Source organism: Pogona vitticeps, chromosome 11 (genome assembly GCF_051106095.1).
Source record: "Pogona vitticeps strain Pit_001003342236 chromosome 11, PviZW2.1, whole genome shotgun sequence".
NCBI classification, from domain to species: Eukaryota; Metazoa; Chordata; class Lepidosauria; order Squamata; family Agamidae; genus Pogona; species Pogona vitticeps.
This window is the reverse complement of record NC_135793.1, coordinates 8,080,076-8,090,597: the sequence shown is the minus strand read 5'-3', so window position 1 is coordinate 8,090,597 and position 10,522 is coordinate 8,080,076. Positions and strand designations below refer to the sequence as shown.

Below are 10,522 nucleotides of genomic sequence, written 5' to 3'. Positions count from 1 at the left end.
GCGTCGACGCCAGACAAATCTCAATTGGGATGGCATTCCATGGTCTTGGGGCAGCTGCAGAGAAGGCCCTTTGCCTACCTCCTTGAGGGACGGCTCTTTCAAAAGGGCCCCCTGGCTAGATCTTCGCTGCCGGGTAGTTCCATATGGAAGGAGGCAGTCCTTCAGGTATCCAGGGCCCAAGCCGTTTAGGGCTTTATATGTCAAAACAAGCACTCTGAATTGGGCCCGGGCAGCAACTGGTAGCCAATGTAATCTTAACAAATCCGTTTGATATGCCCCCTAGCGTCCCCACCACTCAGCGCCCCCACCACTCACCAGCCGCGCAGCTCGATTCTGGACCAGTTGCAGTCGCCGGACCGTCTTCAAAGGCAGCCCCACGTAGAGCGCATTGCAGTAATCTATGCAGGATGTTACCAGTGTGTGTGTAACTGTCAGGTCTCAACAACTGAAACTCATCCATTAATATCTGACCTAAGCACGGCACACTGGACACATCCTCTGATTCTGCAGTAATAGTAGAGTCCAACCCACTGCGAATCTGAGCGATTTCCCCCTCAAAATGAATGGCAAACTCATCACAGCCAGCTGATGAGCAGTCCGGGACCTCCACCAGATTTCACAGTTGAAGAAGATCCCAGACCACCCAAAACAGCTCTGCTGGACAACATTCTGAGGAAGCAATAAGGCTGGAGAAATATTGCCATTTCGCCAGCCATATTGCCACGAAATAGGCCCGATAATGGGCTCTAAGTCGTGTTCGATCGGACTCCCGGTGGGATTTCCTCCACCTGCGCTCCAGCCGTCTCCCCTCTCGCTTCATCGCCCGCAGTTCAGAAGTATACCAAGGAGCTGTCTGCGCTCGGCGAGCAGGGAGAGGGCGCTTAGGCGCAATCGTGTCAGCCACCCGGGTCATCTTCCCTATTCCATAGGGTGACCTGACCTTCGACAGGAACGCCGACCATATCAGACAGATAATTCCCCCAGAGCATTCAGGAAACCATCCGGATCCATTAGTCTCCGGGGGTGGATCATCTTAATAGATCCCCCACCCCTGCAGAGGGGAGAAGAAGCTAATAGACTAAACTTGACCAGGAAGTGGCCTGACCATGACAATGGGGTCACAACCAGCCCCTCCACATCCAAACCACCATCTTCCAGTCCCGTTGAGAAAACCAGGTCCAAGGTGTGGCCCTTCTCATGCGTCGGGCCGATAACACATTGAGACAGCCCCATGGTTGTCATGGCGGCCATGAAGTCCTGAGCCGCCCCAGTCAAGGCAGCCTCGGCATGGATGTTGAAGTCCCCCAGCACCAACAGCCTGGAAGTCCTCAACACCAGGTTTGAGACGACCTCCTTCAGCTCAGGCAGGGAGACTGTTGGTATGCAGCAGGGTGGGCGGTACACCAACAGAATCCCTGATCTGTCTCGCAAGCCCAACACACAATACAGGCCCTCAAGACCTCCTCTCAAAGGGATAGGAAGCCTGATCAAGGAGATGGAACTCCTATAGGCTATAGCAACTCCCCCTCCCCGACCCTCCGAGCGACACTGGTGCTGGACCGAGTACCCAGGCGGACATAGCTGGGAGGGGGGAACACCACCCACCTCTCCCACCCAGGTCTCAGTAATGCACGCCAGGTCAGCACCCTCATCCAGAATTACATCATCGATGAGGGCAGTCTTGTTTTGTACTGACCTGGCGTTCATCAACAGCACCGTGTGGCTCGAGGGTTTGCTGATATGGTCACCTGATACCATCTGGTTGGGGGTAGGACTAGAAGAGGGGATAGATGGAAGATATCTCACCTCTCTTCTCCTACGTGGGCATGTTCTACCCCCACCACCATTCCTTCCCCTACCCAGCACCACCTCCATGGCTGCCCCCTCCAATGCCATCCCCCCTTCCTGTTACCTCAGATCCACTGTGGGTCTCTATGTAACCTGATGGCAATTAATAGTCCCAATAATAATAATTAATAATAACAATAAAAACATTCCAAAGCTCCTTCTCCCCTCCAAGCCAGGTGGCTGATGTTGACGGATGGGGTGGGGCAGCCAGAGGGAGTGAGGGCCCAGTCCTGCAAGGCCGAGGGAGTCCAGGCCAAAGTCCCCCAGGAAGGCTGGCAATCAGCAGAAGCACAGCCACACTGTCTCTCGGTGCCTGAGGGATGGCAGATGATGACGATGATGATGATGAAGACTCCCCCAAAGGCAGGAATGTTGTGAGAAAGGCCATACTGGAATGCATTCATTAGGTCTTTCTTTTGCTGCCCCTTTTTAAATTCAGTCTTCCTTTAAACCAGGCTTGTCCAACCTGCGGCCCGAGGGCCGCATGCGGCCCAGGTCGGCTCATAATGCGGCCCAGTGCAATTTTTTATTTTTAAAGAAATTCCCAAGTTTCAAGTTACACTGCTAGCGCTTGTGGCTGGAATGCGGCCGGGGCATGTCACAACGGTAGGGGGGTAGAGAGGGAAGGAAGGAAGGAGTGGGAGGGGAGGGGACAGGGGGGCTGCGTGACTGCATTGCGTCATCCCCGTCAATAGGTGGACCCCCTCCCGGCCCCATAAAGCCACCGGAGTCGAAGCTGGCAGCCTCTGCTGTCTGAGATCGCAGCTGCCAGTAAGTGTGCTTGGAGCGGGGCTGCGAAGGATGGCTAGGGCTGCCCCCCCATGCGGCCCAAACCAAATTTTCATCTTCTAATGTGGCCCAGGGAAGGTGAAAGGTTGGACACCCCTGCTTTAAACCTTCAGATCTGTTCACTCTATTGTTCCATGCATCACAGGGTAGAGCTTGGAAGGAGCTTTGGAGATTTTTTTTTCATCTGGTTCCATGGATTCTGTGAGTTCCATTCCCTTTCTTCCTTGGCTGCTGGAGGTCACTTTCCGCCAACGATGCAACATTTGGGTTGTTCCCGGGTGGAAATCTCCCTTCAGAAGTGCCTTTGCAGTTCTCTCAGGAACTTTTCAAGTTGAAGAAGGTGGGGGAAGAGTGTGATTCAATCCCCAACAGACGGCTGGAAACAATTCAATGGATGCCACTCTCGTTGTTGGCTTGTTTGGGAACGCCGAAGCACCTGCAGAAGGAAGGGAGACCAAAAGCAGGATTCAGTTGCACAGTTAATTTAGCAGCAATATTGCAAGCCACGCAGGTCTGCAGAAACAGTAAAACGGTAAAATAAATAAATAAAAGGCTTCTTTGGGACAATTAAGATCAAAAGATACAATGCTCCACCATTGCGTTCTTCCTCTCGGAGAAAAATGGAGTGATTTTTGTTTGCTTCCCCTCTTTTAAAGGGGCCCTAGCAGTGGTTGGAAACAGACCCAGTGATTTATATCCCTTTCAGGTTAAAACCATTCTTGCTGCCTATCTAGGGCTTTCCCTTCTCCTCTCCCCACTCCCACTATTCCTCCCCCCAACTTGAAATATAATACAGCATGGAATGTTTCAGGCAAGCCTGGATGTCTCTTGGTATTCTTGGCAATCTCACAGCAATTCTATCACCTCTCCTTTCTTTGGCCTTGAGTTCTCTCAAATGTGATCATTGAATATAAGGCCATCAATAATTGACAAGAAAATAGAATATAGTCTACTGTATCTATTCACAGCACCTAGGTTACTCTTGGCCCAAGAATGGAGGAATGAAGAGACACCAACGATGGTTGGGCTCTTAAAGAAGGGATTGGACATTGCAGAAGTAGACATGCTTTCAGAGGCACTACGGGATCAACCAAGAGACTTTGTAAAGCAAATCTGGAAGTAATACATAATTGGCCCCAGAAAAAGACAGGAGCTTAGTGGGAAAATTAGTCTATAGCGAATCAGTGCTCACCGGAATCCCCTTGAAGATATTCGATGACCAGACGATGGTGAAATCTCTGATCCACAGGGGAATGAAAGATGTTCAGCTGGTATCTTTTCTTTTTCTCTGTTTGTTTCATTAATTATCTCTTAGATTGTTAATGTTTTTAAATTTGTATATAATAATAATAATAATAATAATAATAATAATAATAATAATAATAATAATAATAATAATAATAATAATAATAATAATAATAATAATAATAATAATAATAATAATAATAATAAATGATAAAAGAAGGTGGGGGAAGAGTGTAATTCAATCCCAGCAGATGGCTGGAAACAATTCAATTGATGCCACGCTCCTTGTTTGTTTGTTTGGGATCGCCGAAGCACCTGCAGAAGGAAGGCAGATCAAAAGCAGGATTCAGTTGCACAGCCAATTTAGCAGCAATATTGCAAGGCACGCAGGTAGGGAGAAACAGTAAAATGGTAAAATAAAAATAAAAATAAAAAGCTTCTTTGTGAGAATTAAGATTGAAAAATAAAAAATTAAAATGGGATTAAAGAGGGGTTGCAGCAGAGCCCAGCAAAACATTGTAATCCTCCCTCCGTCAGCCATCTTCAACCCCGCCTTGGGACATTGTCACTCTCAAGCCTTCTTTCTCCCCCTCAAAGGGCAAGACCCTGACCCTTTCTGCTCTTCTTGAGGGGGAAGGGACTGCTCTCCCTGGAGCCATTCCTCGGACCTTTGCCTGGGATGACCCTACCTGGCCGAGATGGTCTACGGCTCCACCTCCTCCTCCTCCAGGCTGGCGATGTCGGCCAGCGAGTCCACTTCCTCATCTTCCAGGCTGGGGATGTCCTCCAGCGTGTCGGTGTCACCAAACTCCTCAGGAGAATCCTACGAAAAAGAGGGATTTGGTTAAATGAGAACCAGGACTCAAGCTGGAGACCATTGGGAACCCCCCTCTTTAAGGAGCCTTTGCAGTCCGGAACTGCAAGAAGGTCTGGTCTCTTCAGAGAAGGGAGCCGTGGGGCATGCCAGGGTTGGGGGGCATAAGGGATGCCTCCTTCCTCCACCCCTTGACCTCCCATAGAAGGGGCAGCTCTTCCTTCCTTACCAAAGGTGGAACGTCCTCCATTTCCTTGAGGAGTTTGTTCAGGGCCTCCGCCAGGGCACTGCAAGAAACAGAGAAGTATAAGAGCCTAAAGCCAGCGTGTGGAGCTAGAAGGCCAGCCCAGCCCCACCAAGCCATCGAACCATCGGGGCTCCATTCCCTGCACTGGGGGGCCAGATCCCTCTGGGATGCAGAGAACAGTTCCTAAGGGCCAAAAAGGCACGTTTCCTTCTGCTTTCTTAAGAGCCTGTTTGGGAGTGCCCTGGCCTCCAGGTCCGGCGTTGGAAGAGAGGAGGACACCCTGGCGGGATTCCCATGGAGCAGCATCCATAGTGTCCTCGATCCAGGCGCTTCCCTGGCAGCAGGCGGCTTCCTTTCCCTGTTCTATTTTTTTAAAAACCTCCCGAGGAGCAAGATCATGAATGCAGGGTTTCTTCCTGGCTCCTTTCTCTGGCTTCTTGGGAGGAAAATTAAAAAGGCCAGAAAAAGGGAAGGTGCCCTTGAGCTGCCAGGCAGCCCAATAAACCAGCCAAACACTGAAACCGACAAGGAGGCAAACGACACGTGAACCCAACCAGGAAGCTCCCTGGGTTTGTTTAAGTCTTCCTACTAAAATTAAAACCTGGAGGGATCCTCCGTGAGCCCCAACCCGCTTTTTCACACATCAAGCCAGAAAGAGAGAGAGAGAGAGAGGGACAGATTACCTGGGTGATGGTACCATTGCTTGTGCAGGGAGGCTCTCGCTCTCGTCCGTGGTGTCCGAGAGGGTAAAGGGCGATGTGTATTCTGAAGAACTCTAGGAATCAAAACCAAGCATTCATACATTTAGTACAAAGCAAAGTGATCTCCATCCCTTTGGGAACCCTGCTCAGCCAGTAGGATGTGTTTGTGGGTTTTTATAACATTGAAAGCAGAGTAACAGTGGGCCTTTAAAAGGAAACGGTTCCCCTTGAGAGAAGGGGATCCGGTAAATAAAGGGGATCCTTCTTTTCTGGGGCACATTTCCCTTGATGGGGCAGCAGGAGGCAGAGAGAGGGAGGGAGGGCTGATCTCTCTCCTTTCCCCATTAAGGTGTGGGGCTGGCTTACCTGGGTGGCGCTCCCCACACTTCTCACCCTCCTGGAGAGCTGGTGGGGAAATGGCAACGGGCCAAGAGCATTTGGGAGAGGAAGCCCGACGCAAGGGGTAGGCCAGCCCCCTCTTCCAGGCTCCACCAGCCCCTTCCACGCCCAGCTTTGCATCCAAAACTTACCAAAAAACCAAACGTGGAACCCTCTTCCTCCACAAATGCCTGCCTTGATGTTACTGCCACGAGACTAGGAGAAACAAGCCACCGAACAGATTAGACTCCTGAATTCAGGAGCTCCTTGTCCTTATGAGCTCCATCCACTGGGGGTGGCACATGCATTGCCTGCTGTGATGGAGTGTGGGGACCTTTCCAGTTGGTGGAGCCAGAAAGGGGTCAGAGGTTATGGGGCCCTTCCCGAAGCATCCCCACCATTGCCCAGGCCCTGATGTTGAGGGGAGGTCTGGGGGTGTCCGTGGGCCAAACCAGGGCATCCCCCCCAATCCTCCCTTGAAGAGAGCGTACCTTCCAGAAATCGGTCGTGAGACAAAGGTCTCATCATCCAAGCTGCCCCAATAGCTAATTGAGGCTCCGAGGGGCATAGAATCCTGAAAAATTAAAAAATAAATGGCTAAATGATTTGAAACTACAGACACAATGATTTGTAGCCCACCTCTCTCTTTAGCCCAAATGCTGTTCTCTCGTCCTGCAGGAGGCTTTTGAAGGGAAGGGAAAGGGGACGTCCCCTCCGTAGAGGAAACCTCCTTCCATTCCTTACCACAGTCAATGTGGATTGCCGGCCATCCTTCCCCTCCTCTCTTCCGCAGGGTAGCAGTTGGCTGTAAATGCTGTGAGAAGAGGACACCACAGGTCAGAAAAGGACGGCATAAAAGGGCCACTGGATGAGACCAGGGCTGCAGCAATCCCCATCGTTGCCCTAACTCCGATTTCTAGGAGGTGTCTGGGCTTTGCTTGGCAAATGCATTGCCCGAACCAGGCCACCCCTTCCTGTCCCTCAGCTGGGAAGACCGTACCTTTCCACCTCGGAGATGACCACAGACGGAGCCTCTGGAAGGCTGCTCTGGGCGCTCCGTGGGGCAAGGACCACCATGGAATCCAAGGTCCTTGCAGAGCAGGCCGAAAAGGCCCGTTGCTTTTCTTCCTTCTCCTCCTCGGCTTCCCTGGCTGGCAGCTCGCTGTGGGTGCTGAGAAAAGAGGACACAAGAGGTCGGCAACTGGAGGCCACAGACCATCGTAGGAGGAAACCAGGGCGGCAGCCACTGGACCTGAATCCTACTTCCACCTGGTGCCTCAAGTAGATCTCAGAGGATCATGAAGGCCACCACCAGCTCCCATCCTCGGTTCCCCAGGACAACAGCCAGTCACCCCCAGCCTTTGAGACACAGGGAGTGACTGGACTTTGTTTGGGAAATGCATGGCCTAACGGAGGGCAGCCCTTTCTGTCCCTTGGATGAGAAGACCGTACCTTTCCACCTCGGAGATGACCAGAGACGGAGCCCGTGGCAGGCTGCTCTGGGCACTCCGAGGGGCAAGCCCCACCATGGAATCCAGGGTCCTTGCAGAGCAGGTCGAAAGGGCCCCTTGCGGTTCCTCCTTCTCCTCCTCAGCTTCCCTGGCTGGCAGCTCACTGCGGGTGCGGAGAAAAAAGGACACAAGAGATCAGCAACTGGACGCCCCAGAGTATCGTAGGAGGAAAGCAGGGCGGCAGCCACTGGGCTCGAATCCTACTTCCAGCTGTTGCCCCAAGTAGATATCAGAGGATCATGAAGACCACCACCAGCTCCCATCCTTGGTTCCCCAGGACACCAGTCAGTCACCCCCAGCCTTTGAGACACAGGGAGTGACTGGACTTTGTTTGGGAAATGCATAGCCTAACGGAGGGCAGCCCTCTCTGTCCCTCGGCTGGGAAGACCGTACCTTTCCACCTCTGAGATCACCAGAGACGGAGCCTTGCGGTTCCTCCTTCTTCTCCTCGGCTTCCCTGGCTTGCAAACCGGCTTCCCTGACTCTCCGGTCACCTCAGAGATGACCAGAGACTCTGGAAAGCTGGTCTGGGTGCTCTGTGGGACAAGCACCACCACGGAATCCTGTCAATGAAAGGGAAGAAGGAATCGGAAGATCAGACGCACATCCTGAAGCCCACTTGCCTCTCCAACCCAAAAGGTGTTCCCTGCTAAGATTTCTCCCTGGACAAAGTTGGCTCTCCCGTTAACGCAAAGGGTGGCTGGGGAGTACTTTCTTCTCCATGGTATAAATTACTGCTTGCAGGGGGAGTCAAGCTGATGGAGGATGAAAGGGGTGGAGAAGCGACAAGAAGAAGGGAAAGGGCCTTTCATCTGCCCTCAAGAATCTCTGGTTTCCTGGTGCAAGACCCTCCCTCACCCAGTTTCAAGCATGACAGCATATCCGTGTTTCATATTTGAAGGAGCCTCTCTGCGATGGAAACCCCATTGAGAGGGAGAAGCAGCAGGGAGGTCTTGGGCCACATCCTGGCTCCCAACGGTTTGTTTCTAGCATGGGAGCAGGAATTGTCTCCTCGCTGCACCTACGGTGTTTACATGGGCTCTGAATCTCAGCCGACCTCACCAACCCCGGGGCCGGCCTCTCTGCAAGAAGCCAGGAGCTGTGCAACGGGAGGGAAAGGGGATGTCGCACTGGGAGAAGAAAAGGGATCTTTGTGTTTCTTACCCTGAAATCTGATGTCTCCTCCGTCTGCTCCTGGTGCTCCCTAGTGATGCTAGGATGAGAAGATGACACAAGAGGTCAGAAACTCAAGCAGACAAGCAAGGCCCCTAAGATCTGCTTAGAGATCTATCCTAAAGATCTCTTGGTCCCCATGGCCGAGCCTCCCCTCCTTTCTCCTGTCCATGTCCCCCTCATCTTCCCAAAGGCTAAGGGAGAACGGAGCCATCCCGGTTTTTATTTCTGCTCCTCGCTTCCAACCCTTGTGCCTCCTCCCTCCCTGTTCTCTGCTGGTCAGGAGCTTTGGACCTGAGTTTACTTTGACGACAGGAAGGGCTTCTGATGTTTGGGGTCCTACCTGGGAGGTTCAGGAGCAGGCTCTCGACGGGTTGGGGTGCCTGCACAACAAGAAAATGTGCACCACCTCCCCAACCGCTGGAAAAGAGAAAGAGCTAAAGGTTAACGTTGAGAGAAGCAGAGATGTTTGGGTGGGGTTAGCAAAACGCCTAGACTCTTTCGAAACCCACCTACCGGTCCATGAGTGTCTAAAGAAATGGGGTCCTGGGGGAGTGGGAGTCAATCTTTGTCCTTCTCTGCCCCACCTCCTTTGGATCCTTGTTTGGAAAGGGGGCACTGGCACCTCTATTTTTCCCCCATCCCCTTTCACAGCCCTGAAGGTCTGCCGTGTTGCACTGGGGTATCTCAAGAGACTCCCCACTAGATCAGATGGAAAGAGGAGGGGAAGAGGATCTGCTTCCCACCCTCCCTGATATTACTAGCCCTATTTGGGTCTCCTGCACCTCTCCCGGACCCCGGGTCCTTCTAAGGAAGAGGAGCAGCCCCTCCCACCCCCATGGATTGCTACGTTTTGATGACTGAAACTAAACCGGTTGGATCTCATTGCTCTTCTTATTCAGAGGGCCTTTTGTGTAAGGTGTGTGTGTGTTTGTGTTTCTGCCTTTTTATACGGGGGTGTGTGGGTCTTTTCCTTTTCAGTTCTTTGGACCTTTAGATTACTTCCTTTTAATTTTATTTCAAATCTCCAGTGGATTCGTCTTTGCAAGACCAAGATTCTATACTTAAAATGGGGGAAAATACAGGTGGATTGGAGAGGAGGAGGAGATAGAAGGTACATATGCTTAGGAGAAGGGAAGGGAGACCAAGCCCCTGGAGATTTGTGGCCAGGCTGCCAGTTCTTTGCCCAACCCTTGGCAGGAGGGGTGGGTGGGAGGGGAGCAGGAGGGGGGCTGCCGTTCCCCCCCCCCCTGAAATGCCTCAATGCTCGGCTTGCACCTCTCATCACCCACCCGCCCTATCGACCTTTTCTAACAAGGGCCACTTCACCAATTTGCCTTTCTGGAAAAAAAATCCCAACACAGACTCTCACTTCTACCCCTTTTTTCAAATGGGGAGACATGCAACACCACCTTCAACAAACTATAAGTCCAGTCTCTAGAGGAATCAAAGACACAGTCCTCAGGGCTGAACGCAGATAAAGCGAGTACAGCCGAATAATTCCCAATTCAAACTCTAATTCCAGGTGGAGACAGCCTGTTAGTTCAAAGCCAGCTTGTCTCCATAACAGAGGACATACAGCACATGAAATCTTTCCTGAATGAATCCTACAAACTTTTAAACACTTTGATGGCTATCTGCAAAAAGCTATGGTTAAGATCTGACTCAGAGGAAACTGAAAGCAGATCATGTCCTAGGGTTGCTTCTACTACCAGCCTGATATGCAGAAAACAGGCGAGAAAAGGGAAAAATAACGAACGGTAAAAGACGAAAAGTAAATATGTAAAAAAAATTCCCAAACCAGTTCCATACAAAA

The 10,522-nt window shown here is 51.5% G+C and overlaps 2 long non-coding RNA genes across 2 annotated transcripts; both read right to left on the bottom strand.

Annotated features, from left to right (window-relative positions):
• Positions 1 to 4,037: 4,037 nt before the first annotated feature.
• Positions 4,038 to 5,310, bottom strand: LOC144584495 (uncharacterized). Its single transcript, XR_013538775.1, has 3 exons — positions 4,926 to 5,310; positions 4,572 to 4,705; positions 4,038 to 4,197 (listed from the first exon to the last, which is right to left on the bottom strand). It is a non-coding gene; the product is annotated as an uncharacterized LOC144584495 (long non-coding RNA).
• A 1,116-nt stretch (positions 5,311 to 6,426) lies between these two features.
• LOC144584494 (uncharacterized) lies at positions 6,427 to 7,159 on the bottom strand. The gene is made up of 3 exons (XR_013538774.1): positions 7,023 to 7,159; positions 6,767 to 6,836; positions 6,427 to 6,596 (listed from the first exon to the last, which is right to left on the bottom strand). It is a non-coding gene; the product is annotated as an uncharacterized LOC144584494 (long non-coding RNA).
• Between the last annotated feature and the right edge of the window lie 3,363 nt (positions 7,160 to 10,522).